This window comes from Engystomops pustulosus, chromosome 7 (genome assembly GCF_040894005.1).
Source record: "Engystomops pustulosus chromosome 7, aEngPut4.maternal, whole genome shotgun sequence".
NCBI classification, from domain to species: domain Eukaryota; kingdom Metazoa; phylum Chordata; class Amphibia; order Anura; family Leptodactylidae; genus Engystomops; species Engystomops pustulosus.
In genome coordinates, this window is record NC_092417.1 from 137074146 (window position 1) to 137096124 (window position 21979).

At 54.2% G+C, this 21979-nt stretch overlaps 23 non-coding genes across 23 annotated transcripts; all 23 read right to left on the reverse strand.

Moving 5' to 3' along the window:
* Nucleotides 1-347: 347 nt before the first annotated feature.
* On the reverse strand, nucleotides 348-419 carry TRNAD-GUC (transfer RNA aspartic acid (anticodon GUC)). Its single transcript has one exon. It is a non-coding gene; the product is annotated as a tRNA-Asp (tRNA).
* A 635-nt stretch (nucleotides 420-1054) lies between these two features.
* On the reverse strand, nucleotides 1055-1126 carry TRNAD-GUC (transfer RNA aspartic acid (anticodon GUC)). Its single transcript has one exon. It is a non-coding gene; the product is annotated as a tRNA-Asp (tRNA).
* Nucleotides 1127-1761: 635 nt separating this feature from the next.
* On the reverse strand, nucleotides 1762-1833 carry TRNAD-GUC (transfer RNA aspartic acid (anticodon GUC)). Its single transcript has one exon. It is a non-coding gene; the product is annotated as a tRNA-Asp (tRNA).
* Nucleotides 1834-2468: 635 nt separating this feature from the next.
* On the reverse strand, nucleotides 2469-2540 carry TRNAD-GUC (transfer RNA aspartic acid (anticodon GUC)). The gene has a single exon. It is a non-coding gene; the product is annotated as a tRNA-Asp (tRNA).
* A 635-nt stretch (nucleotides 2541-3175) lies between these two features.
* Nucleotides 3176-3247, reverse strand: TRNAD-GUC (transfer RNA aspartic acid (anticodon GUC)). The gene has a single exon. It is a non-coding gene; the product is annotated as a tRNA-Asp (tRNA).
* Nucleotides 3248-3882: 635 nt separating this feature from the next.
* On the reverse strand, nucleotides 3883-3954 carry TRNAD-GUC (transfer RNA aspartic acid (anticodon GUC)). Its single transcript has one exon. It is a non-coding gene; the product is annotated as a tRNA-Asp (tRNA).
* Nucleotides 3955-4589: 635 nt separating this feature from the next.
* TRNAD-GUC (transfer RNA aspartic acid (anticodon GUC)) lies at nucleotides 4590-4661 on the reverse strand. The gene has a single exon. It is a non-coding gene; the product is annotated as a tRNA-Asp (tRNA).
* Nucleotides 4662-5296: 635 nt separating this feature from the next.
* Nucleotides 5297-5368, reverse strand: TRNAD-GUC (transfer RNA aspartic acid (anticodon GUC)). The gene has a single exon. It is a non-coding gene; the product is annotated as a tRNA-Asp (tRNA).
* A 635-nt stretch (nucleotides 5369-6003) lies between these two features.
* On the reverse strand, nucleotides 6004-6075 carry TRNAD-GUC (transfer RNA aspartic acid (anticodon GUC)). The gene has a single exon. It is a non-coding gene; the product is annotated as a tRNA-Asp (tRNA).
* Nucleotides 6076-6710: 635 nt separating this feature from the next.
* On the reverse strand, nucleotides 6711-6782 carry TRNAD-GUC (transfer RNA aspartic acid (anticodon GUC)). The gene has a single exon. It is a non-coding gene; the product is annotated as a tRNA-Asp (tRNA).
* Nucleotides 6783-7417: 635 nt separating this feature from the next.
* Nucleotides 7418-7489, reverse strand: TRNAD-GUC (transfer RNA aspartic acid (anticodon GUC)). Its single transcript has one exon. It is a non-coding gene; the product is annotated as a tRNA-Asp (tRNA).
* A 635-nt stretch (nucleotides 7490-8124) lies between these two features.
* TRNAD-GUC (transfer RNA aspartic acid (anticodon GUC)) lies at nucleotides 8125-8196 on the reverse strand. The gene has a single exon. It is a non-coding gene; the product is annotated as a tRNA-Asp (tRNA).
* Nucleotides 8197-8831: 635 nt separating this feature from the next.
* On the reverse strand, nucleotides 8832-8903 carry TRNAD-GUC (transfer RNA aspartic acid (anticodon GUC)). The gene has a single exon. It is a non-coding gene; the product is annotated as a tRNA-Asp (tRNA).
* Nucleotides 8904-9538: 635 nt separating this feature from the next.
* On the reverse strand, nucleotides 9539-9610 carry TRNAD-GUC (transfer RNA aspartic acid (anticodon GUC)). The gene has a single exon. It is a non-coding gene; the product is annotated as a tRNA-Asp (tRNA).
* A 635-nt stretch (nucleotides 9611-10245) lies between these two features.
* On the reverse strand, nucleotides 10246-10317 carry TRNAD-GUC (transfer RNA aspartic acid (anticodon GUC)). The gene has a single exon. It is a non-coding gene; the product is annotated as a tRNA-Asp (tRNA).
* Nucleotides 10318-11659: 1342 nt separating this feature from the next.
* TRNAD-GUC (transfer RNA aspartic acid (anticodon GUC)) lies at nucleotides 11660-11731 on the reverse strand. Its single transcript has one exon. It is a non-coding gene; the product is annotated as a tRNA-Asp (tRNA).
* A 635-nt stretch (nucleotides 11732-12366) lies between these two features.
* TRNAD-GUC (transfer RNA aspartic acid (anticodon GUC)) lies at nucleotides 12367-12438 on the reverse strand. The gene has a single exon. It is a non-coding gene; the product is annotated as a tRNA-Asp (tRNA).
* A 635-nt stretch (nucleotides 12439-13073) lies between these two features.
* Nucleotides 13074-13145, reverse strand: TRNAD-GUC (transfer RNA aspartic acid (anticodon GUC)). The gene has a single exon. It is a non-coding gene; the product is annotated as a tRNA-Asp (tRNA).
* A 635-nt stretch (nucleotides 13146-13780) lies between these two features.
* TRNAD-GUC (transfer RNA aspartic acid (anticodon GUC)) lies at nucleotides 13781-13852 on the reverse strand. The gene has a single exon. It is a non-coding gene; the product is annotated as a tRNA-Asp (tRNA).
* A 635-nt stretch (nucleotides 13853-14487) lies between these two features.
* TRNAD-GUC (transfer RNA aspartic acid (anticodon GUC)) lies at nucleotides 14488-14559 on the reverse strand. The gene has a single exon. It is a non-coding gene; the product is annotated as a tRNA-Asp (tRNA).
* A 635-nt stretch (nucleotides 14560-15194) lies between these two features.
* On the reverse strand, nucleotides 15195-15266 carry TRNAD-GUC (transfer RNA aspartic acid (anticodon GUC)). The gene has a single exon. It is a non-coding gene; the product is annotated as a tRNA-Asp (tRNA).
* Nucleotides 15267-15901: 635 nt separating this feature from the next.
* TRNAD-GUC (transfer RNA aspartic acid (anticodon GUC)) lies at nucleotides 15902-15973 on the reverse strand. The gene has a single exon. It is a non-coding gene; the product is annotated as a tRNA-Asp (tRNA).
* A 635-nt stretch (nucleotides 15974-16608) lies between these two features.
* TRNAD-GUC (transfer RNA aspartic acid (anticodon GUC)) lies at nucleotides 16609-16680 on the reverse strand. Its single transcript has one exon. It is a non-coding gene; the product is annotated as a tRNA-Asp (tRNA).
* Nucleotides 16681-21979: the final 5299 nt, after the last annotated feature.

A 21979-nucleotide genomic window follows, 5' to 3' on the forward strand; every position in this document is an offset into this window, starting at 1 on the left:
ACCCTGAAAACAGCTCCTAAAGAGGATATCTGGAGTCCTCTTATTAGCCAAGTGGTCTGAAGAAAATCTCAAGTCTGACCATTTCAGCACACTGTTTCTTTTGCGCCGAAGGAAAAGTGGCGGTGCCGAGTCATTCCTAGGGATGAGGCGGTGCTTTTATAGGTGAAACCAACCTGCTACTGTCGGCGCTACGTGAACGAGGAGCTGGCGAGCGGCCAAGCTTCTCGGTATCAAACGGAAAGCTCGACTTCCTGAGGTGGGACCATGTCCAAGAAGGAACTGTGAGGACAGTCTTGGGAAAGAGCTCCGCACGAAAGCAAGACTCGGGCGAGAAAAAATGCAAAGCTCTCCCCGTCGGGGAATCGAACCCCGGTCTCCCGCGTGACAGGCGGGGATACTCACCACTATACTAACGAGGAACAAGCTGCTGGCAGGGGCCTGTCGCGCTGCGGCCAAAGTCGAGCTGCTTGCGACCCCCCAGCAAGGCCTCTTTCCATGCACCTCTGAAATCAAAGGGGGTTGAAAGCAAACAAACGGCGGCAGTTGATGGAAATGGCATTCAGCTGAATGAATGACTGACATCCTCCGACAAAGACGGGACCTCTCGGAAAGTATGACGGAAAGATCGGGCAGTCTCCGGGCAGATGCCATTGCTCTTGGGATCTCTAGGGGTTCGGCCGGTTGTGCACCTCCTCAGATCTTCTGCCACCCTGAAAACAGCTCCTAAAGAGGATATCTGGAGTCCTCTTATTAGCCAAGTGGTCTGAAGAAAATCTCAAGTCTGACCATTTCAGCACACTGTTTCTTTTGCGCCGAAGGAAAAGTGGCGGTGCCGGGTCATTCCTAGGGATGAGGCGGTGCTTTTATAGGTGAAACCAACCTGCTACTGTCGGCGCTACGTGAACGAGGAGCTGGCGAGCGGCCAAGCTTCTCGGTATCAAACGGAAAGCTCGACTTCCTGAGGTGGGACCATGTCCAAGAAGGAACTGTGAGGACAGTCTTGGGAAAGAGCTCCGCACGAAAGCAAGACTCGGGCGAGAAAAAATGCAAAGCTCTCCCCGTCGGGGAATCGAACCCCGGTCTCCCGCGTGACAGGCGGGGATACTCACCACTATACTAACGAGGAACAAGCTGCTGGCAGGGGAATGTCGCGCTGCGGCCAAAGTCGAGCTGCTTGCGACCCCCCAGCAAGGCCTCTTTCCATGCACCTCTGAAATCAAAGGGGGTTGAAAGCAAACAAACGGCGGCAGTTGATGGAAATGGCATTCAGCTGAATGAATGACTGACATCCTCCGACAAAGACGGGACCTCTTGGAAAGTATGACGGAAAGATCGGGCAGTCTCCGGGCAGATGCCATTGCTCTTGGGATCTCTAGGGGTTCGGCCGGTTGTGCACCTCCTCAGATCTTCTGCCACCCTGAAAACAGCTCCTAAAGAGGATATCTGGAGTCCTCTTATTAGCCAAGTGGTCTGAAGAAAATCTCAAGTCTGACCATTTCAGCACACTGTTTCTTTTGCGCCGAAGGAAAAGTGGCGGTGCCGAGTCATTCCTAGGGATGAGGCGGTGCTTTTATAGGTGAAACCAACCTGCTACTGTCGGCGCTACGTGAACGAGGAGCTGGCGAGCGGCCAAGCTTCTCGGTATCAAACGGAAAGCTCGACTTCCTGAGGTGGGACCATGTCCAAGAAGGAACTGTGAGGACAGTCTTGGGAAAGAGCTCCGCACGAAAGCAAGACTCGGGCGAGAAAAAATGCAAAGCTCTCCCCGTCGGGGAATCGAACCCCGGTCTCCCGCGTGACAGGCGGGGATACTCACCACTATACTAACGAGGAACAAGCTGCTGGCAGGGGCCTGTCGCGCTGCGGCCAAAGTCGAGCTGCTTGCGACCCCCCAGCAAGGCCTCTTTCCATGCACCTCTGATATCAAAGGGGGTTGAAAGCAAACAAACGGCGGCAGTTGATGGAAATGGCATTCAGCTGAATGAATGACTGACATCCTCCGACAAAGACGGGACCTCTTGGAAAGTATGACGGAAAGATCGGGCAGTCTCCGGGCAGATGCCATTGCTCTTGGGATCTCTAGGGGTTCGGCCGGTTGTGCACCTCCTCAGATCTTCTGCCACCCTGAAAACAGCTCCTAAAGAGGATATCTGGAGTCCTCTTATTAGCCAAGTGGTCTGAAGAAAATCTCATGTCTGACCATTTCAGCACACTGTTTCTTTTGCGCCGAAGGAAAAGTGGCGGTGCCGAGTCATTCCTAGGGATGAGGCGGTGCTTTTATAGGTGAAACCAACCTGCTACTGTCGGCGCTACGTGAACGAGGAGCTGGCGAGTGGCCAAGCTTCTCGGTATCAAACGGAAAGCTCGACTTCCTGAGGTGGGACCATGTCCAAGAAGGAACTGTGAGGACAGTCTTGGGAAAGAGCTCCGCACGAAAGCAAGACTCGGGCGAGAAAAAATGCAAAGCTCTCCCCGTCGGGGAATCGAACCCCGGTCTCCCGCGTGACAGGCGGGGATACTCACCACTATACTAACGAGGAACAAGCTGCTGGCAGGGGCCTGTCGCGCTGCGGCCAAAGTCGAGCTGCTTGCGACCCCCCAGCAAGGCCTCTTTCCATGCACCTCTGAAATCAAAGGGGGTTGAAAGCAAACAAACGGCGGCAGTTGATGGAAATGGCATTCAGCTGAATGAATGACTGACATCCTCCGACAAAGACGGGACCTCTTGGAAAGTATGACGGAAAGATCGGGCAGTCTCCGGGCAGATGCCATTGCTCTTGGGATCTCTAGGGGTTCGGCCGGTTGTGCACCTCCTCAGATCTTCTGCCACCCTGAAAACAGCTCCTAAAGAGGATATCTGGAGTCCTCTTATTAGCCAAGTGGTCTGAAGAAAATCTCAAGTCTGACCATTTCAGCACACTGTTTCTTTTGCGCCGAAGGAAAAGTGGCGGTGCCGAGTCATTCCTAGGGATGAGGCGGTGCTTTTATAGGTGAAACCAACCTGCTACTGTCGGCGCTACGTGAACGAGGAGCTGGCGAGCGGCCAAGCTTCTCGGTATCAAACGGAAAGCTCGACTTCCTGAGGTGGGACCATGTCCAAGAAGGAACTGTGAGGACAGTCTTGGGAAAGAGCTCCGCACGAAAGCAAGACTCGGGCGAGAAAAAATGCAAAGCTCTCCCCGTCGGGGAATCGAACCCCGGTCTCCCGCGTGACAGGCGGGGATACTCACCACTATACTAACGAGGAACAAGCTGCAGGCAGGGGCCTGTCGCGCTGCGGCCAAAGTCGAGCTGCTTGCGACCCCCCAGCAAGGCCTCTTTCCATGCACCTCTGAAATCAAAGGGGGTTGAAAGCAAACAAACGGCGGCAGTTGATGGAAATGGCATTCAGCTGAATGAATGACTGACATCCTCCGACAAAGACGGGACCTCTTGGAAAGTATGACGGAAAGATCGGGCAGTCTCCGGGCAGATGCCATTGCTCTTGGGATCTCTAGGGGTTCGGCCGGTTGTGCACCTCCTCAGATCTTCTGCCACCCTGAAAACAGCTCCTAAAGAGGATATCTGGAGTCCTCTTATTAGCCAAGTGGTCTGAAGAAAATCTCAAGTCTGACCATTTCAGCACACTGTTTCTTTTGCGCCGAAGGAAAAGTGGCGGTGCCGAGTCATTCCTAGGGATGAGGCGGTGCTTTTATAGGTGAAACCAACCTGCTACTGTCGGCGCTACGTGAACGAGGAGCTGGCGAGCGGCCAAGCTTCTCGGTATCAAACGGAAAGCTCGACTTCCTGAGGTGGGACCATGTCCAAGAAGGAACTGTGAGGACAGTCTTGGGAAAGAGCTCCGCACGAAAGCAAGACTCGGGCGAGAAAAAATGCAAAGCTCTCCCCGTCGGGGAATCGAACCCCGGTCTCCCGCGTGACAGGCGGGGATACTCACCACTATACTAACGAGGAACAAGCTGCTGGCAGGGGCCTGTCGCGCTGCGGCCAAAGTCGAGCTGCTTGCGACCCCCCAGCAAGGCCTCTTTCCATGCACCTCTGAAATCAAAGGGGGTTGAAAGCAAACAAACGGCGGCAGTTGATGGAAATGGCATTCAGCTGAATGAATGACTGACATCCTCCGACAAAGACGGGACCTCTTGGAAAGTATGACGGAAAGATCGGGCAGTCTCCGGGCAGATGCCATTGCTCTTGGGATCTCTAGGGGTTCGGCCGGTTGTGCACCTCCTCAGATCTTCTGCCACCCTGAAAACAGCTCCTAAAGAGGATATCTGGAGTCCTCTTATTAGCCAAGTGGTCTGAAGAAAATCTCAAGTCTGACCATTTCAGCACACTGTTTCTTTTGCGCCGAAGGAAAAGTGGCGGTGCCGAGTCATTCCTAGGGATGAGGCGGTGCTTTTATAGGTGAAACCAACCTGCTACTGTCGGCGCTACGTGAACGAGGAGCTGGCGAGCGGCCAAGCTTCTCGGTATCAAACGGAAAGCTCGACTTCCTGAGGTGGGACCATGTCCAAGAAGGAACTGTGAGGACAGTCTTGGGAAAGAGCTCCGCACGAAAGCAAGACTCGGGCGAGAAAAAATGCAAAGCTCTCCCCGTCGGGGAATCGAACCCCGGTCTCCCGCGTGACAGGCGGGGATACTCACCACTATACTAACGAGGAACAAGCTGCTGGCAGGGGCCTGTCGCGCTGCGGCCAAAGTCGAGCTGCTTGCGACCCCCCAGCAAGGCCTCTTTCCATGCACCTCTGAAATCAAAGGGGGTTGAAAGCAAACAAACGGCGGCAGTTGATGGAAATGGCATTCAGCTGAATGAATGACTGACATCCTCCGACAAAGACGGGACCTCTTGGAAAGTATGACGGAAAGATCGGGCAGTCTCCGGGCAGATGCCATTGCTCTTGGGATCTCTAGGGGTTCGGCCGGTTGTGCACCTCCTCAGATCTTCTGCCACCCTGAAAACAGCTCCTAAAGAGGATATCTGGAGTCCTCTTATTAGCCAAGTGGTCTGAAGAAAATCTCAAGTCTGACCATTTCAGCACACTGTTTCTTTTGCGCCGAAGGAAAAGTGGCGGTGCCGAGTCATTCCTAGGGATGAGGCGGTGCTTTTATAGGTGAAACCAACCTGCTACTGTCGGCGCTACGTGAACGAGGAGCTGGCGAGCGGCCAAGCTTCTCGGTATCAAACGGAAAGCTCGACTTCCTGAGGTGGGACCATGTCCAAGAAGGAACTGTGAGGACAGTCTTGGGAAAGAGCTCCGCACGAAAGCAAGACTCGGGCGAGAAAAAATGCAAAGCTCTCCCCGTCGGGGAATCGAACCCCGGTCTCCCGCGTGACAGGCGGGGATACTCACCACTATACTAACGAGGAACAAGCTGCTGGCAGGGGCCTGTCGCGCTGCGGCCAAAGTCGAGCTGCTTGCGACCCCCCAGCAAGGCCTCTTTCCATGCACCTCTGAAATCAAAGGGGGTTGAAAGCAAACAAACGGCGGCAGTTGATGGAAATGGCATTCAGCTGAATGAATGACTGACATCCTCCGACAAAGACGGGACCTCTTGGAAAGTATGACGGAAAGATCGGGCAGTCTCCGGGCAGATGCCATTGCTCTTGGGATCTCTAGGGGTTCGGCCGGTTGTGCACCTCCTCAGATCTTCTGCCACCCTGAAAACAGCTCCTAAAGAGGATATCTGGAGTCCTCTTATTAGCCAAGTGGTCTGAAGAAAATCTCAAGTCTGACCATTTCAGCACACTGTTTCTTTTGCGCCGAAGGAAAAGTGGCGGTGCCGAGTCATTCCTAGGGATGAGGCGGTGCTTTTATAGGTGAAACCAACCTGCTACTGTCGGCGCTACGTGAACGAGGAGCTGGCGAGCGGCCAAGCTTCTCGGTATCAAACGGAAAGCTCGACTTCCTGAGGTGGGACCATGTCCAAGAAGGAACTGTGAGGACAGTCTTGGGAAAGAGCTCCGCACGAAAGCAAGACTAGGGCGAGAAAAAATGCAAAGCTCTCCCCGTCGGGGAATCGAACCCCGGTCTCCCGCGTGACAGGCGGGGATACTCACCACTATACTAACGAGGAACAAGCTGCTGGCAGGGGCCTGTCGCGCTGCGGCCAAAGTCGAGCTGCTTGCGACCCCCCAGCAAGGCCTCTTTCCATGCACCTCTGAAATCAAAGGGGGTTGAAAGCAAACAAACGGCGGCAGTTGATGGAAATGGCATTCAGCTGAATGAATGACTGACATCCTCCGACAAAGACGGGACCTCTTGGAAAGTATGACGGAAAGATCGGGCAGTCTCCGGGCAGATGCCATTGCTCTTGGGATCTCTAGGGGTTCGGCCGGTTGTGCACCTCCTCAGATCTTCTGCCACCCTGAAAACAGCTCCTAAAGAGGATATCTGGAGTCCTCTTATTAGCCAAGTGGTCTGAAGAAAATCTCAAGTCTGACCATTTCAGCACACTGTTTCTTTTGCGCCGAAGGAAAAGTGGCGGTGCCGAGTCATTCCTAGGGATGAGGCGGTGCTTTTATAGGTGAAACCAACCTGCTACTGTCGGCGCTACGTGAACGAGGAGCTGGCGAGCGGCCAAGCTTCTCGGTATCAAACGGAAAGCTCGACTTCCTGAGGTGGGACCATGTCCAAGAAGGAACTGTGAGGACAGTCTTGGGAAAGAGCTCCGCACGAAAGCAAGACTCGGGCGAGAAAAAATGCAAAGCTCTCCCCGTCGGGGAATCGAACCCCGGTCTCCCGCGTGACAGGCGGGGATACTCACCACTATACTAACGAGGAACAAGCTGCTGGCAGTGGCCTGTCGCGCTGCGGCCAAAGTCGAGCTGCTTGCGACCCCCCAGCAAGGCCTCTTTCCATGCACCTCTGAAATCAAAGGGGGTTGAAAGCAAACAAACGGCGGCAGTTGATGGAAATGGCATTCAGCTGAATGAATGACTGACATCCTCCGACAAAGACGGGACCTCTTGGAAAGTATGACGGAAAGATCGGGCAGTCTCCGGGCAGATGCCATTGCTCTTGGGATCTCTAGGGGTTCGGCCGGTTGTGCACCTCCTCAGATCTTCTGCCACCCTGAAAACAGCTCCTAAAGAGGATATCTGGAGTCCTCTTATTAGCCAAGTGGTCTGAAGAAAATCTCAAGTCTGACCATTTCAGCACACTGTTTCTTTTGCGCCGAAGGAAAAGTGGCGGTGCCGAGTCATTCCTAGGGATGAGGCGGTGCTTTTATAGGTGAAACCAACCTGCTACTGTCGGCGCTACGTGAACGAGGAGCTGGCGAGCGGCCAAGCTTCTCGGTATCAAACGGAAAGCTCGACTTCCTGAGGTGGGACCATGTCCAAGAAGGAACTGTGAGGACAGTCTTGGGAAAGAGCTCCGCACGAAAGCAAGACTAGGGCGAGAAAAAATGCAAAGCTCTCCCCGTCGGGGAATCGAACCCCGGTCTCCCGCGTGACAGGCGGGGATACTCACCACTATACTAACGAGGAACAAGCTGCTGGCAGGGGCCTGTCGCGCTGCGGCCAAAGTCGAGCTGCTTGCGACCCCCCAGCAAGGCCTCTTTCCATGCACCTCTGAAATCAAAGGGGGTTGAAAGCAAACAAACGGCGGCAGTTGATGGAAATGGCATTCAGCTGAATGAATGACTGACATCCTCCGACAAAGACGGGACCTCTTGGAAAGTATGACGGAAAGATCGGGCAGTCTCCGGGCAGATGCCATTGCTCTTGGGATCTCTAGGGGTTCGGCCGGTTGTGCACCTCCTCAGATCTTCTGCCACCCTGAAAACAGCTCCTAAAGAGGATATCTGGAGTCCTCTTATTAGCCAAGTGGTCTGAAGAAAATCTCAAGTCTGACCATTTCAGCACACTGTTTCTTTTGCGCCGAAGGAAAAGTGGCGGTGCCGAGTCATTCCTAGGGATGAGGCGGTGCTTTTATAGGTGAAACCAACCTGCTACTGTCGGCGCTACGTGAACGAGGAGCTGGCGAGCGGCCAAGCTTCTCGGTATCAAACGGAAAGCTCGACTTCCTGAGGTGGGACCATGTCCAAGAAGGAACTGTGAGGACAGTCTTGGGAAAGAGCTCCGCACGAAAGCAAGACTCGGGCGAGAAAAAATGCAAAGCTCTCCCCGTCGGGGAATCGAACCCCGGTCTCCCGCGTGACAGGCGGGGATACTCACCACTATACTAACGAGGAACAAGCTGCTGGCAGTGGCCTGTCGCGCTGCGGCCAAAGTCGAGCTGCTTGCGACCCCCCAGCAAGGCCTCTTTCCATGCACCTCTGAAATCAAAGGGGGTTGAAAGCAAACAAACGGCGGCAGTTGATGGAAATGGCATTCAGCTGAATGAATGACTGACATCCTCCGACAAAGACGGGACCTCTTGGAAAGTATGACGGAAAGATCGGGCAGTCTCCGGGCAGATGCCATTGCTCTTGGGATCTCTAGGGGTTCGGCCGGTTGTGCACCTCCTCAGATCTTCTGCCACCCTGAAAACAGCTCCTAAAGAGGATATCTGGAGTCCTCTTATTAGCCAAGTGGTCTGAAGAAAATCTCAAGTCTGACCATTTCAGCACACTGTTTCTTTTGCGCCGAAGGAAAAGTGGCGGTGCCGAGTCATTCCTAGGGATGAGGCGGTGCTTTTATAGGTGAAACCAACCTGCTACTGTCGGCGCTACGTGAACGAGGAGCTGGCGAGCGGCCAAGCTTCTCGGTATCAAACGGAAAGCTCGACTTCCTGAGGTGGGACCATGTCCAAGAAGGAACTGTGAGGACAGTCTTGGGAAAGAGCTCCGCACGAAAGCAAGACTCGGGCGAGAAAAAATGCAAAGCTCTCCCCGTCGGGGAATCGAACCCCGGTCTCCCGCGTGACAGGCGGGGATACTCACCACTATACTAACGAGGAACAAGCTGCTGGCAGGGTCCTGTCGCGCTGCGGCCAAAGTCGAGCTGCTTGCGACCCCCCAGCAAGGCCTCTTTCCATGCACCTCTGAAATCAAAGGGGGTTGAAAGCAAACAAACGGCGGCAGTTGATGGAAATGGCATTCAGCTGAATGAATGACTGACATCCTCCGACAAAGACGGGACCTCTTGGAAAGTATGACGGAAAGATCGGGCAGTCTCCGGGCAGATGCCATTGCTCTTGGGATCTCTAGGGGTTCGGCCGGTTGTGCACCTCCTCAGATCTTCTGCCACCCTGAAAACAGCTCCTAAAGAGGATATCTGGAGTCCTCTTATTAGCCAAGTGGTCTGAAGAAAATCTCAAGTCTGACCATTTCAGCACACTGTTTCTTTTGCGCCGAAGGAAAAGTGGCGGTGCCGAGTCATTCCTAGGGATGAGGCGGTGCTTTTATAGGTGAAACCAACCTGCTACTGTCGGCGCTACGTGAACGAGGAGCTGGCGAGCGGCCAAGCTTCTCGGTATCAAACGGAAAGCTCGACTTCCTGAGGTGGGACCATGTCCAAGAAGGAACTGTGAGGACAGTCTTGGGAAAGAGCTCCGCACGAAAGCAAGACTCGGGCGAGAAAAAATGCAAAGCTCTCCCCGTCGGGGAATCGAACCCCGGTCTCCCGCGTGACAGGCGGGGATACTCACCACTATACTAACGAGGAACAAGCTGCTGGCAGGGTCCTGTCGCGCTGCGGCCAAAGTCGAGCTGCTTGCGACCCCCCAGCAAGGCCTCTTTCCATGCACCTCTGAAATCAAAGGGGGTTGAAAGCAAACAAACGGCGGCAGTTGATGGAAATGGCATTCAGCTGAATGAATGACTGACATCCTCCGACAAAGACGGGACCTCTTGGAAAGTATGACGGAAAGATCGGGCAGTCTCCGGGCAGATGCCATTGCTCTTGGGATCTCTAGGGGTTCGGCCGGTTGTGCACCTCCTCAGATCTTCTGCCACCCTGAAAACAGCTCCTAAAGAGGATATCTGGAGTCCTCTTATTAGCCAAGTGGTCTGAAGAAAATCTCAAGTCTGACCATTTCAGCACACTGTTTCTTTTGCGCCGAAGGAAAAGTGGCGGTGCCGAGTCATTCCTAGGGATGAGGCGGTGCTTTTATAGGTGAAACCAACCTGCTACTGTCGGCGCTACGTGAACGAGGAGCTGGCGAGCGGCCAAGCTTCTCGGTATCAAACGGAAAGCTCGACTTCCTGAGGTGGGACCATGTCCAAGAAGGAACTGTGAGGACAGTCTTGGGAAAGAGCTCCGCACGAAAGCAAGACTAGGGCGAGAAAAAATGCAAAGCTCTCCCCGTCGGGGAATCGAACCCCGGTCTCCCGCGTGACAGGCGGGGATACTCACCACTATACTAACGAGGAACAAGCTGCTGGCAGGGGCCTGTCGCGCTGCGGCCAAAGTCGAGCTGCTTGCGACCCCCCAGCAAGGCCTCTTTCCATGCACCTCTGAAATCAAAGGGGGTTGAAAGCAAACAAACGGCGGCAGTTGATGGAAATGGCATTCAGCTGAATGAATGACTGACATCCTCCGACAAAGACGGGACCTCTTGGAAAGTATGACGGAAAGATCGGGCAGTCTCCGGGCAGATGCCATTGCTCTTGGGATCTCTAGGGGTTCGGCCGGTTGTGCACCTCCTCAGATCTTCTGCCACCCTGAAAACAGCTCCTAAAGAGGATATCTGGAGTCCTCTTATTAGCCAAGTGGTCTGAAGAAAATCTCAAGTCTGACCATTTCAGCACACTGTTTCTTTTGCGCCGAAGGAAAAGTGGCGGTGCCGAGTCATTCCTAGGGATGAGGCGGTGCTTTTATAGGTGAAACCAACCTGCTACTGTCGGCGCTACGTGAACGAGGAGCTGGCGAGCGGCCAAGCTTCTCGGTATCAAACGGAAAGCTCGACTTCCTGAGGTGGGACCATGTCCAAGAAGGAACTGTGAGGACAGTCTTGGGAAAGAGCTCCGCACGAAAGCAAGACTCGGGCGAGAAAAAATGCAAAGCTCTCCCCGTCGGGGAATCGAACCCAGGTCTCCCGCGTGACAGGCGGGGATACTCACCACTATACTAACGAGGAACAAGCTGCTGGCAGTGGCCTGTCGCGCTGCGGCCAAAGTCGAGCTGCTTGCGACCCCCCAGCAAGGCCTCTTTCCATGCACCTCTGAAATCAAAGGGGGTTGAAAGCAAACAAACGGCGGCAGTTGATGGAAATGGCATTCAGCTGAATGAATGACTGACATCCTCCGACAAAGACGGGACCTCTTGGAAAGTATGACGGAAAGATCGGGCAGTCTCCGGGCAGATGCCATTGCTCTTGGGATCTCTAGGGGTTCGGCCGGTTGTGCACCTCCTCAGATCTTCTGCCACCCTGAAAACAGCTCCTAAAGAGGATATCTGGAGTCCTCTTATTAGCCAAGTGGTCTGAAGAAAATCTCAAGTCTGACCATTTCAGCACACTGTTTCTTTTGCGCCGAAGGAAAAGTGGCGGTGCCGAGTCATTCCTAGGGATGAGGCGGTGCTTTTATAGGTGAAACCAACCTGCTACTGTCGGCGCTACGTGAACGAGGAGCTGGCGAGCGGCCAAGCTTCTCGGTATCAAACGGAAAGCTCGACTTCCTGAGGTGGGACCATGTCCAAGAAGGAACTGTGAGGACAGTCTTGGGAAAGAGCTCCGCACGAAAGCAAGACTCGGGCGAGAAAAAATGCAAAGCTCTCCCCGTCGGGGAATCGAACCCCGGTCTCCCGCGTGACAGGCGGGGATACTCACCACTATACTAACGAGGAACAAGCTGCTGGCAGGGGCCTGTCGCGCTGCGGCCAAATTCGAGCTGCTTGCGACCCCCCAGCAAGGCCTCTTTCCATGCACCTCTGAAATCAAAGGGGGTTGAAAGCAAACAAACGGCGGCAGTTGATGGAAATGGCATTCAGCTGAATGAATGACTGACATCCTCCGACAAAGACGGGACCTCTTGGAAAGTATGACGGAAAGATCGGGCAGTCTCCGGGCAGATGCCATTGCTCTTGGGATCTCTAGGGGTTCGGCCGGTTGTGCACCTCCTCAGATCTTCTGCCACCCTGAAAACAGCTCCTAAAGAGGATATCTGGAGTCCTCTTATTAGCCAAGTGGTCTGAAGAAAATCTCAAGTCTGACCATTTCAGCACACTGTTTCTTTTGCGCCGAAGGAAAAGTGGCGGTGCCGAGTCATTCCTAGGGATGAGGCGGTGCTTTTATAGGTGAAACCAACCTGCTACTGTCGGCGCTACGTGAACGAGGAGCTGGCGAGCGGCCAAGCTTCTCGGTATCAAACGGAAAGCTCGACTTCCTGAGGTGGGACCATGTCCAAGAAGGAACTGTGAGGACAGTCTTGGGAAAGAGCTCCGCACGAAAGCAAGACTCGGGCGAGAAAAAATGCAAAGCTCTCCCCGTCGGGGAATCGAACCCCGGTCTCCCGCGTGACAGGCGGGGATACTCACCACTATACTAACGAGGAACAAGCTGCTGGCAGGGGCCTGTCGCGCTGCGGCCAAAGTCGAGCTGCTTGCGACCCCCCAGCAAGGCCTCTTTCCATGCACCTCTGAAATCAAAGGGGGTTGAAAGCAAACAAACGGCGGCAGTTGATGGAAATGGCATTCAGCTGAATGAATGACTGACATCCTCCGACAAAGACGGGACCTCTTGGAAAGTATGACGGAAAGATCGGGCAGTCTCCGGGCAGATGCCATTGCTCTTGGGATCTCTAGGGGTTCGGCCGGTTGTGCACCTCCTCAGATCTTCTGCCACCCTGAAAACAGCTCCTAAAGAGGATATCTGGAGTCCTCTTATTAGCCAAGTGGTCTGAAGAAAATCTCAAGTCTGACCATTTCAGCACACTGTTTCTTTTGCGCCGAAGGAAAAGTGGCGGTGCCGAGTCATTCCTAGGGATGAGGCGGTGCTTTTATAGGTGAAACCAACCTGCTACTGTCGGCGCTACGTGAACGAGGAGCTGGCGAGCGGCCAAGCTTCTCGGTATCAAACGGAAAGCTCGACTTCCTGAGGTGGGACCATGTCCAAGAAGGAACTGTGAGGACAGTCTTGGGAAAGAGCTCCGCACGAAAGCAAGACTAGGGCGAGAAAAAATGCAAAGCTCTCCCCGTCGGGGAATCGAACCCCGGTCTCCCGCGTGACAGGCGGGGATACTCACCACTATACTAACGAGGAACAAGCTGCTGGCAGGGGCCTGTCGCGCTGCGGCCAAAGTCGAGCTGCTTGCGACCCCCCAGCAAGGCCTCTTTCCATGCACCTCTGAAATCAAAGGGGGTTGAAAGCAAACAAACGGCGGCAGTTGATGGAAATGGCATTCAGCTGAATGAATGACTGACATCCTCCGACAAAGACGGGACCTCTTGGAAAGTATGACGGAAAGATCGGGCAGTCTCCGGGCAGATGCCATTGCTCTTGGGATCTCTAGGGGTTCGGCCGGTTGTGCACCTCCTCAGATCTTCTGCCACCCTGAAAACAGCTCCTAAAGAGGATATCTGGAGTCCTCTTATTAGCCAAGTGGTCTGAAGAAAATCTCAAGTCTGACCATTTCAGCACACTGTTTCTTTTGCGCCGAAGGAAAAGTGGCGGTGCCGAGTCATTCCTAGGGATGAGGCGGTGCTTTTATAGGTGAAACCAACCTGCTACTGTCGGCGCTACGTGAACGAGGAGCTGGCGAGCGGCCAAGCTTCTCGGTATCAAACGGAAAGCTCGACTTCCTGAGGTGGGACCATGTCCAAGAAGGAACTGTGAGGACAGTCTTGGGAAAGAGCTCCGCACGAAAGCAAGACTCGGGCGAGAAAAAATGCAAAGCTCTCCCCGTCGGGGAATCGAACCCCGGTCTCCCGCGTGACAGGCGGGGATACTCACCACTATACTAACGAGGAACAAGCTGCTGGCAGTGGCCTGTCGCGCTGCGGCCAAAGTCGAGCTGCTTGCGACCCCCCAGCAAGGCCTCTTTCCATGCACCTCTGAAATCAAAGGGGGTTGAAAGCAAACAAACGGCGGCAGTTGATGGAAATGGCATTCAGCTGAATGAATGACTGACATCCTCCGACAAAGACGGGACCTCTTGGAAAGTATGACGGAAAGATCGGGCAGTCTCCGGGCAGATGCCATTGCTCTTGGGATCTCTAGGGGTTCGGCCGGTTGTGCACCTCCTCAGATCTTCTGCCACCCTGAAAACAGCTCCTAAAGAGGATATCTGGAGTCCTCTTATTAGCCAAGTGGTCTGAAGAAAATCTCAAGTCTGACCATTTCAGCACACTGTTTCTTTTGCGCCGAAGGAAAAGTGGCGGTGCCGAGTCATTCCTAGGGATGAGGCGGTGCTTTTATAGGTGAAACCAACCTGCTACTGTCGGCGCTACGTGAACGAGGAGCTGGCGAGCGGCCAAGCTTCTCGGTATCAAACGGAAAGCTCGACTTCCTGAGGTGGGACCATGTCCAAGAAGGAACTGTGAGGACAGTCTTGGGAAAGAGCTCCGCACGAAAGCAAGACTCGGGCGAGAAAAAATGCAAAGCTCTCCCCGTCGGGGAATCGAACCCCGGTCTCCCGCGTGACAGGCGGGGATACTCACCACTATACTAACGAGGAACAAGCTGCTGGCAGGGGCCTGTCGCGCTGCGGCCAAAGTCGAGCTGCTTGCGACCCCCCAGCAAGGCCTCTTTCCATGCACCTCTGAAATCAAAGGGGGTTGAAAGCAAACAAACGGCGGCAGTTGATGGAAATGGCATTCAGCTGAATGAATGACTGACATCCTCCGACAAAGACGGGACCTCTTGGAAAGTATGACGGAAAGATCGGGCAGTCTCCGGGCAGATGCCATTGCTCTTGGGATCTCTAGGGGTTCGGCCGGTTGTGCACCTCCTCAGATCTTCTGCCACCCTGAAAACAGCTCCTAAAGAGGATATCTGGAGTCCTCTTATTAGCCAAGTGGTCTGAAGAAAATCTCAAGTCTGACCATTTCAGCACACTGTTTCTTTTGCGCCGAAGGAAAAGTGGCGGTGCCGAGTCATTCCTAGGGATGAGGCGGTGCTTTTATAGGTGAAACCAACCTGCTACTGTCGGCGCTACGTGAACGAGGAGCTGGCGAGCGGCCAAGCTTCTCGGTATCAAACGGAAAGCTCGACTTCCTGAGGTGGGACCATGTCCAAGAAGGAACTGTGAGGACAGTCTTGGGAAAGAGCTCCGCACGAAAGCAAGACTCGGGCGAGAAAAAATGCAAAGCTCTCCCCGTCGGGGAATCGAACCCCGGTCTCCCGCGTGACAGGCGGGGATACTCACCACTATACTAACGAGGAACAAGCTGCTGGCAGGGGCCTGTCGCGCTGCGGCCAAAGTCGAGCTGCTTGCGACCCCCCAGCAAGGCCTCTTTCCATGCACCTCTGAAATCAAAGGGGGTTGAAAGCAAACAAACGGCGGCAGTTGATGGAAATGGCATTCAGCTGAATGAATGACTGACATCCTCCGACAAAGACGGGACCTCTTGGAAAGTATGACGGAAAGATCGGGCAGTCTCCGGGCAGATGCCATTGCTCTTGGGATCTCTAGGGGTTCGGCCGGTTGTGCACCTCCTCAGATCTTCTGCCACCCTGAAAACAGCTCCTAAAGAGGATATCTGGAGTCCTCTTATTAGCCAAGTGGTCTGAAGAAAATCTCAAGTCTGACCATTTCAGCACACTGTTTCTTTTGCGCCGAAGGAAAAGTGGCGGTGCCGAGTCATTCCTAGGGATGAGGCGGTGCTTTTATAGGTGAAACCAACCTGCTACTGTCGGCGCTACGTGAACGAGGAGCTGGCGAGCGGCCAAGCTTCTCGGTATCAAACGGAAAGCTCGACTTCCTGAGGTGGGACCATGTCCAAGAAGGAACTGTGAGGACAGTCTTGGGAAAGAGCTCCGCACGAAAGCAAGACTCGGGCGAGAAAAAATGCAAAGCTCTCCCCGTCGGGGAATCGAACCCCGGTCTCCCGCGTGACAGGCGGGGATACTCACCACTATACTAACGAGGAACAAGCTGCTGGCAGGGGCCTGTCGCGCTGCGGCCAAAGTCGAGCTGCTTGCGACCCCCCAGCAAGGCCTCTTTCCATGCACCTCTGAAATCAAAGGGGGTTGAAAGCAAACAAACGGCGGCAGTTGATGGAAATGGCATTCAGCTGAATGAATGACTGACATCCTCCGACAAAGACGGGACCTCTTGGAAAGTATGACGGAAAGATCGGGCAGTCTCCGGGCAGATGCCATTGCTCTTGGGATCTCTAGGGGTTCGGCCGGTTGTGCACCTCCTCAGATCTTCTGCCACCCTGAAAACAGCTCCTAAAGAGGATATCTGGAGTCCTCTTATTAGCCAAGTGGTCTGAAGAAAATCTCAAGTCTGACCATTTCAGCACACTGTTTCTTTTGCGCCGAAGGAAAAGTGGCGGTGCCGAGTCATTCCTAGGGATGAGGCGGTGCTTTTATAGGTGAAACCAACCTGCTACTGTCGGCGCTACGTGAACGAGGAGCTGGCGAGCGGCCAAGCTTCTCGGTATCAAACGGAAAGCTCGACTTCCTGAGGTGGGACCATGTCCAAGAAGGAACTGTGAGGACAGTCTTGGGAAAGAGCTCCGCACGAAAGCAAGACTCGGGCGAGAAAAAATGCAAAGCTCTCCCCGTCGGGGAATCGAACCCCGGTCTCCCGCGTGACAGGCGGGGATACTCACCACTATACTAACGAGGAACAAGCTGCTGGCAGGGGCCTGTCGCGCTGCGGCCAAATTCGAGCTGCTTGCGACCCCCCAGCAAGGCCTCTTTCCATGCACCTCTGAAATCAAAGGGGGTTGAAAGCAAACAAACGGCGGCAGTTGATGGAAATGGCATTCAGCTGAATGAATGACTGACATCCTCCGACAAAGACGGGACCTCTTGGAAAGTATGACGGAAAGATCGGGCAGTCTCCGGGCAGATGCCATTGCTCTTGGGATCTCTAGGGGTTCGGCCGGTTGTGCACCTCCTCAGATCTTCTGCCACCCTGAAAACAGCTCCTAAAGAGGATATCTGGAGTCCTCTTATTAGCCAAGTGGTCTGAAGAAAATCTCAAGTCTGACCATTTCAGCACACTGTTTCTTTTGCGCCGAAGGAAAAGTGGCGGTGCCGAGTCATTCCTAGGGATGAGGCGGTGCTTTTATAGGTGAAACCAACCTGCTACTGTCGGCGCTACGTGAACGAGGAGCTGGCGAGCGGCCAAGCTTCTCGGTATCAAACGGAAAGCTCGACTTCCTGAGGTGGGACCATGTCCAAGAAGGAACTGTGAGGACAGTCTTGGGAAAGAGCTCCGCACGAAAGCAAGACTCGGGCGAGAAAAAATGCAAAGCTCTCCCCGTCGGGGAATCGAACCCCGGTCTCCCGCGTGACAGGCGGGGATACTCACCACTATACTAACGAGGAACAAGCTGCTGGCAGGGGCCTGTCGCGCTGCGGCCAAAGTCGAGCTGCTTGCGACCCCCCAGCAAGGCCTCTTTCCATGCACCTCTGAAATCAAAGGGGGTTGAAAGCAAACAAACGGCGGCAGTTGATGGAAATGGCATTCAGCTGAATGAATGACTGACATCCTCCGACAAAGACGGGACCTCTTGGAAAGTATGACGGAAAGATCGGGCAGTCTCCGGGCAGATGCCATTGCTCTTGGGATCTCTAGGGGTTCGGCCGGTTGTGCACCTCCTCAGATCTTCTGCCACCCTGAAAACAGCTCCTAAAGAGGATATCTGGAGTCCTCTTATTAGCCAAGTGGTCTGAAGAAAATCTCAAGTCTGACCATTTCAGCACACTGTTTCTTTTGCGCCGAAGGAAAAGTGGCGGTGCCGAGTCATTCCTAGGGATGAGGCGGTGCTTTTATAGGTGAAACCAACCTGCTACTGTCGGCGCTACGTGAACGAGGAGCTGGCGAGCGGCCAAGCTTCTCGGTATCAAACGGAAAGCTCGACTTCCTGAGGTGGGACCATGTCCAAGAAGGAACTGTGAGGACAGTCTTGGGAAAGAGCTCCGCACGAAAGCAAGACTCGGGCGAGAAAAAATGCAAAGCTCTCCCCGTCGGGGAATCGAACCCCGGTCTCCCGCGTGACAGGCGGGGATACTCACCACTATACTAACGAGGAACAAGCTGCTGGCAGGGGCCTGTCGCGCTGCGGCCAAAGTCGAGCTGCTTGCGACCCCCCAGCAAGGCCTCTTTCCATGCACCTCTGAAATCAAAGGGGGTTGAAAGCAAACAAACGGCGGCAGTTGATGGAAATGGCATTCAGCTGAATGAATGACTGACATCCTCCGACAAAGACGGGACCTCTTGGAAAGTATGACGGAAAGATCGGGCAGTCTCCGGGCAGATGCCATTGCTCTTGGGATCTCTAGGGGTTCGGCCGGTTGTGCACCTCCTCAGATCTTCTGCCACCCTGAAAACAGCTCCTAAAGAGGATATCTGGAGTCCTCTTATTAGCCAAGTGGTCTGAAGAAAATCTCAAGTCTGACCATTTCAGCACACTGTTTCTTTTGCGCCGAAGGAAAAGTGGCGGTGCCGAGTCATTCCTAGGGATGAGGCGGTGCTTTTATAGGTGAAACCAACCTGCTACTGTCGGCGCTACGTGAACGAGGAGCTGGCGAGCGGCCAAGCTTCTCGGTATCAAACGGAAAGCTCGACTTCCTGAGGTGGGACCATGTCCAAGAAGGAACTGTGAGGACAGTCTTGGGAAAGAGCTCCGCACGAAAGCAAGACTCGGGCGAGAAAAAATGCAAAGCTCTCCCCGTCGGGGAATCGAACCCCGGTCTCCCGCGTGACAGGCGGGGATACTCACCACTATACTAACGAGGAACAAGCTGCTGGCAGGGGCCTGTCGCGCTGCGGCCAAAGTCGAGCTGCTTGCGACCCCCCAGCAAGGCCTCTTTCCATGCACCTCTGAAATCAAAGGGGGTTGAAAGCAAACAAACGGCGGCAGTTGATGGAAATGGCATTCAGCTGAATGAATGACTGACATCCTCCGACAAAGACGGGACCTCTTGGAAAGTATGACGGAAAGATCGGGCAGTCTCCGGGCAGATGCCATTGCTCTTGGGATCTCTAGGGGTTCGGCCGGTTGTGCACCTCCTCAGATCTTCTGCCACCCTGAAAACAGCTCCTAAAGAGGATATCTGGAGTCCTCTTATTAGCCAAGTGGTCTGAAGAAAATCTCAAGTCTGACCATTTCAGCACACTGTTTCTTTTGCGCCGAAGGAAAAGTGGCGGTGCCGAGTCATTCCTAGGGATGAGGCGGTGCTTTTATAGGTGAAACCAACCTGCTACTGTCGGCGCTACGTGAACGAGGAGCTGGCGAGCGGCCAAGCTTCTCGGTATCAAACGGAAAGCTCGACTTCCTGAGGTGGGACCATGTCCAAGAAGGAACTGTGAGGACAGTCTTGGGAAAGAGCTCCGCACGAAAGCAAGACTAGGGCGAGAAAAAATGCAAAGCTCTCCCCGTCGGGGAATCGAACCCCGGTCTCCCGCGTGACAGGCGGGGATACTCACCACTATACTAACGAGGAACAAGCTGCTGGCAGGGGCCTGTCGCGCTGCGGCCAAAGTCGAGCTGCTTGCGACCCCCCAGCAAGGCCTCTTTCCATGCACCTCTGAAATCAAAGGGGGTTGAAAGCAAACAAACGGCGGCAGTTGATGGAAATGGCATTCAGCTGAATGAATGACTGACATCCTCCGACAAAGACGGGACCTCTTGGAAAGTATGACGGAAAGATCGGGCAGTCTCCGGGCAGATGCCATTGCTCTTGGGATCTCTAGGGGTTCGGCCGGTTGTGCACCTCCTCAGATCTTCTGCCACCCTGAAAACAGCTCCTAAAGAGGATATCTGGAGTCCTCTTATTAGCCAAGTGGTCTGAAGAAAATCTCAAGTCTGACCATTTCAGCACACTGTTTCTTTTGCGCCGAAGGAAAAGTGGCGGTGCCGAGTCATTCCTAGGGATGAGGCGGTGCTTTTATAGGTGAAACCAACCTGCTACTGTCGGCGCTACGTGAACGAGGAGCTGGCGAGCGGCCAAGCTTCTCGGTATCAAACGGAAAGCTCGACTTCCTGAGGTGGGACCATGTCCAAGAAGGAACTGTGAGGACAGTCTTGGGAAAGAGCTCCGCACGAAAGCAAGACTCGGGCGAGAAAAAATGCAAAGCTCTCCCCGTCGGGGAATCGAACCCCGGTCTCCCGCGTGACAGGCGGGGATACTCACCACTATACTAACGAGGAACAAGCTGCTGGCAGGGGCCTGTCGCGCTGCGGCCAAAGTCGAGCTGCTTGCGACCCCCCAGCAAGGCCTCTTTCCATGCACCTCTGAAATCAAAGGGGGTTGAAAGCAAACAAACGGCGGCAGTTGATGGAAATGGCATTCAGCTGAATGAATGACTGACATCCTCCGACAAAGACGGGACCTCTTGGAAAGTATGACGGAAAGATCGGGCAGTCTCCGGGCAGATGCCATTGCTCTTGGGATCTCTAGGGGTTCGGCCGGTTGTGCACCTCCTCAGATCTTCTGCCACCCTGAAAACAGCTCCTAAAGAGGATATCTGGAGTCCTCTTATTAGCCAAGTGGTCTGAAGAAAATCTCAAGTCTGACCATTTCAGCACACTGTTTCTTTTGCGCCGAAGGAAAAGTGGCGGTGCCGAGTCATTCCTAGGGATGAGGCGGTGCTTTTATAGGTGAAACCAACCTGCTACTGTCGGCGCTACGTGAACGAGGAGCTGGCGAGCGGCCAAGCTTCTCGGTATCAAACGGAAAGCTCGACTTCCTGAGGTGGGACCATGTCCAAGAAGGAACTGTGAGGACAGTCTTGGGAAAGAGCTCCGCACGAAAGCAAGACTCGGGCGAGAAAAAATGCAAAGCTCTCCCCGTCGGGGAATCGAACCCCGGTCTCCCGCGTGACAGGCGGGGATACTCACCACTATACTAACGAGGAACAAGCTGCTGGCAGGGGCCTGTCGCGCTGCGGCCAAAGTCGAGCTGCTTGCGACCCCCCAGCAAGGCCTCTTTCCATGCACCTCTGAAATCAAAGGGGGTTGAAAGCAAACAAACGGCGGCAGTTGATGGAAATGGCATTCAGCTGAATGAATGACTGACATCCTCCGACAAAGACGGGACCTCTTGGAAAGTATGACGGAAAGATCGGGCAGTCTCCGGGCAGATGCCATTGCTCTTGGGATCTCTAGGGGTTCGGCCGGTTGTGCACCTCCTCAGATCTTCTGCCACCCTGAAAACAGCTCCTAAAGAGGATATCTGGAGTCCTCTTATTAGCCAAGTGGTCTGAAGAAAATCTCAAGTCTGACCATTTCAGCACACTGTTTCTTTTGCGCCGAAGGAAAAGTGGCGGTGCCGAGTCATTCCTAGGGATGAGGCGGTGCTTTTATAGGTGAAACCAACCTGCTACTGTCGGCGCTACGTGAACGAGGAGCTGGCGAGCGGCCAAGCTTCTCGGTATCAAACGGAAAGCTCGACTTCCTGAGGTGGGACCATGTCCAAGAAGGAACTGTGAGGACAGTCTTGGGAAAGAGCTCCGCACGAAAGCAAGACTAGGGCGAGAAAAAATGCAAAGCTCTCCCCGTCGGGGAATCGAACCCCGGTCTCCCGCGTGACAGGCGGGGATACTCACCACTATACTAACGAGGAACAAGCTGCTGGCAGGGGCCTGTCGCGCTGCGGCCAAAGTCGAGCTGCTTGCGACCCCCCAGCAAGGCCTCTTTCCATGCACCTCTGAAATCAAAGGGGGTTGAAAGCAAACAAACGGCGGCAGTTGATGGAAATGGCATTCAGCTGAATGAATGACTGACATCCTCCGACAAAGACGGGACCTCTTGGAAAGTATGACGGAAAGATCGGGCAGTCTCCGGGCAGATGCCATTGCTCTTGGGATCTCTAGGGGTTCGGCCGGTTGTGCACCTCCTCAGATCTTCTGCCACCCTGAAAACAGCTCCTAAAGAGGATATCTGGAGTCCTCTTATTAGCCAAGTGGTCTGAAG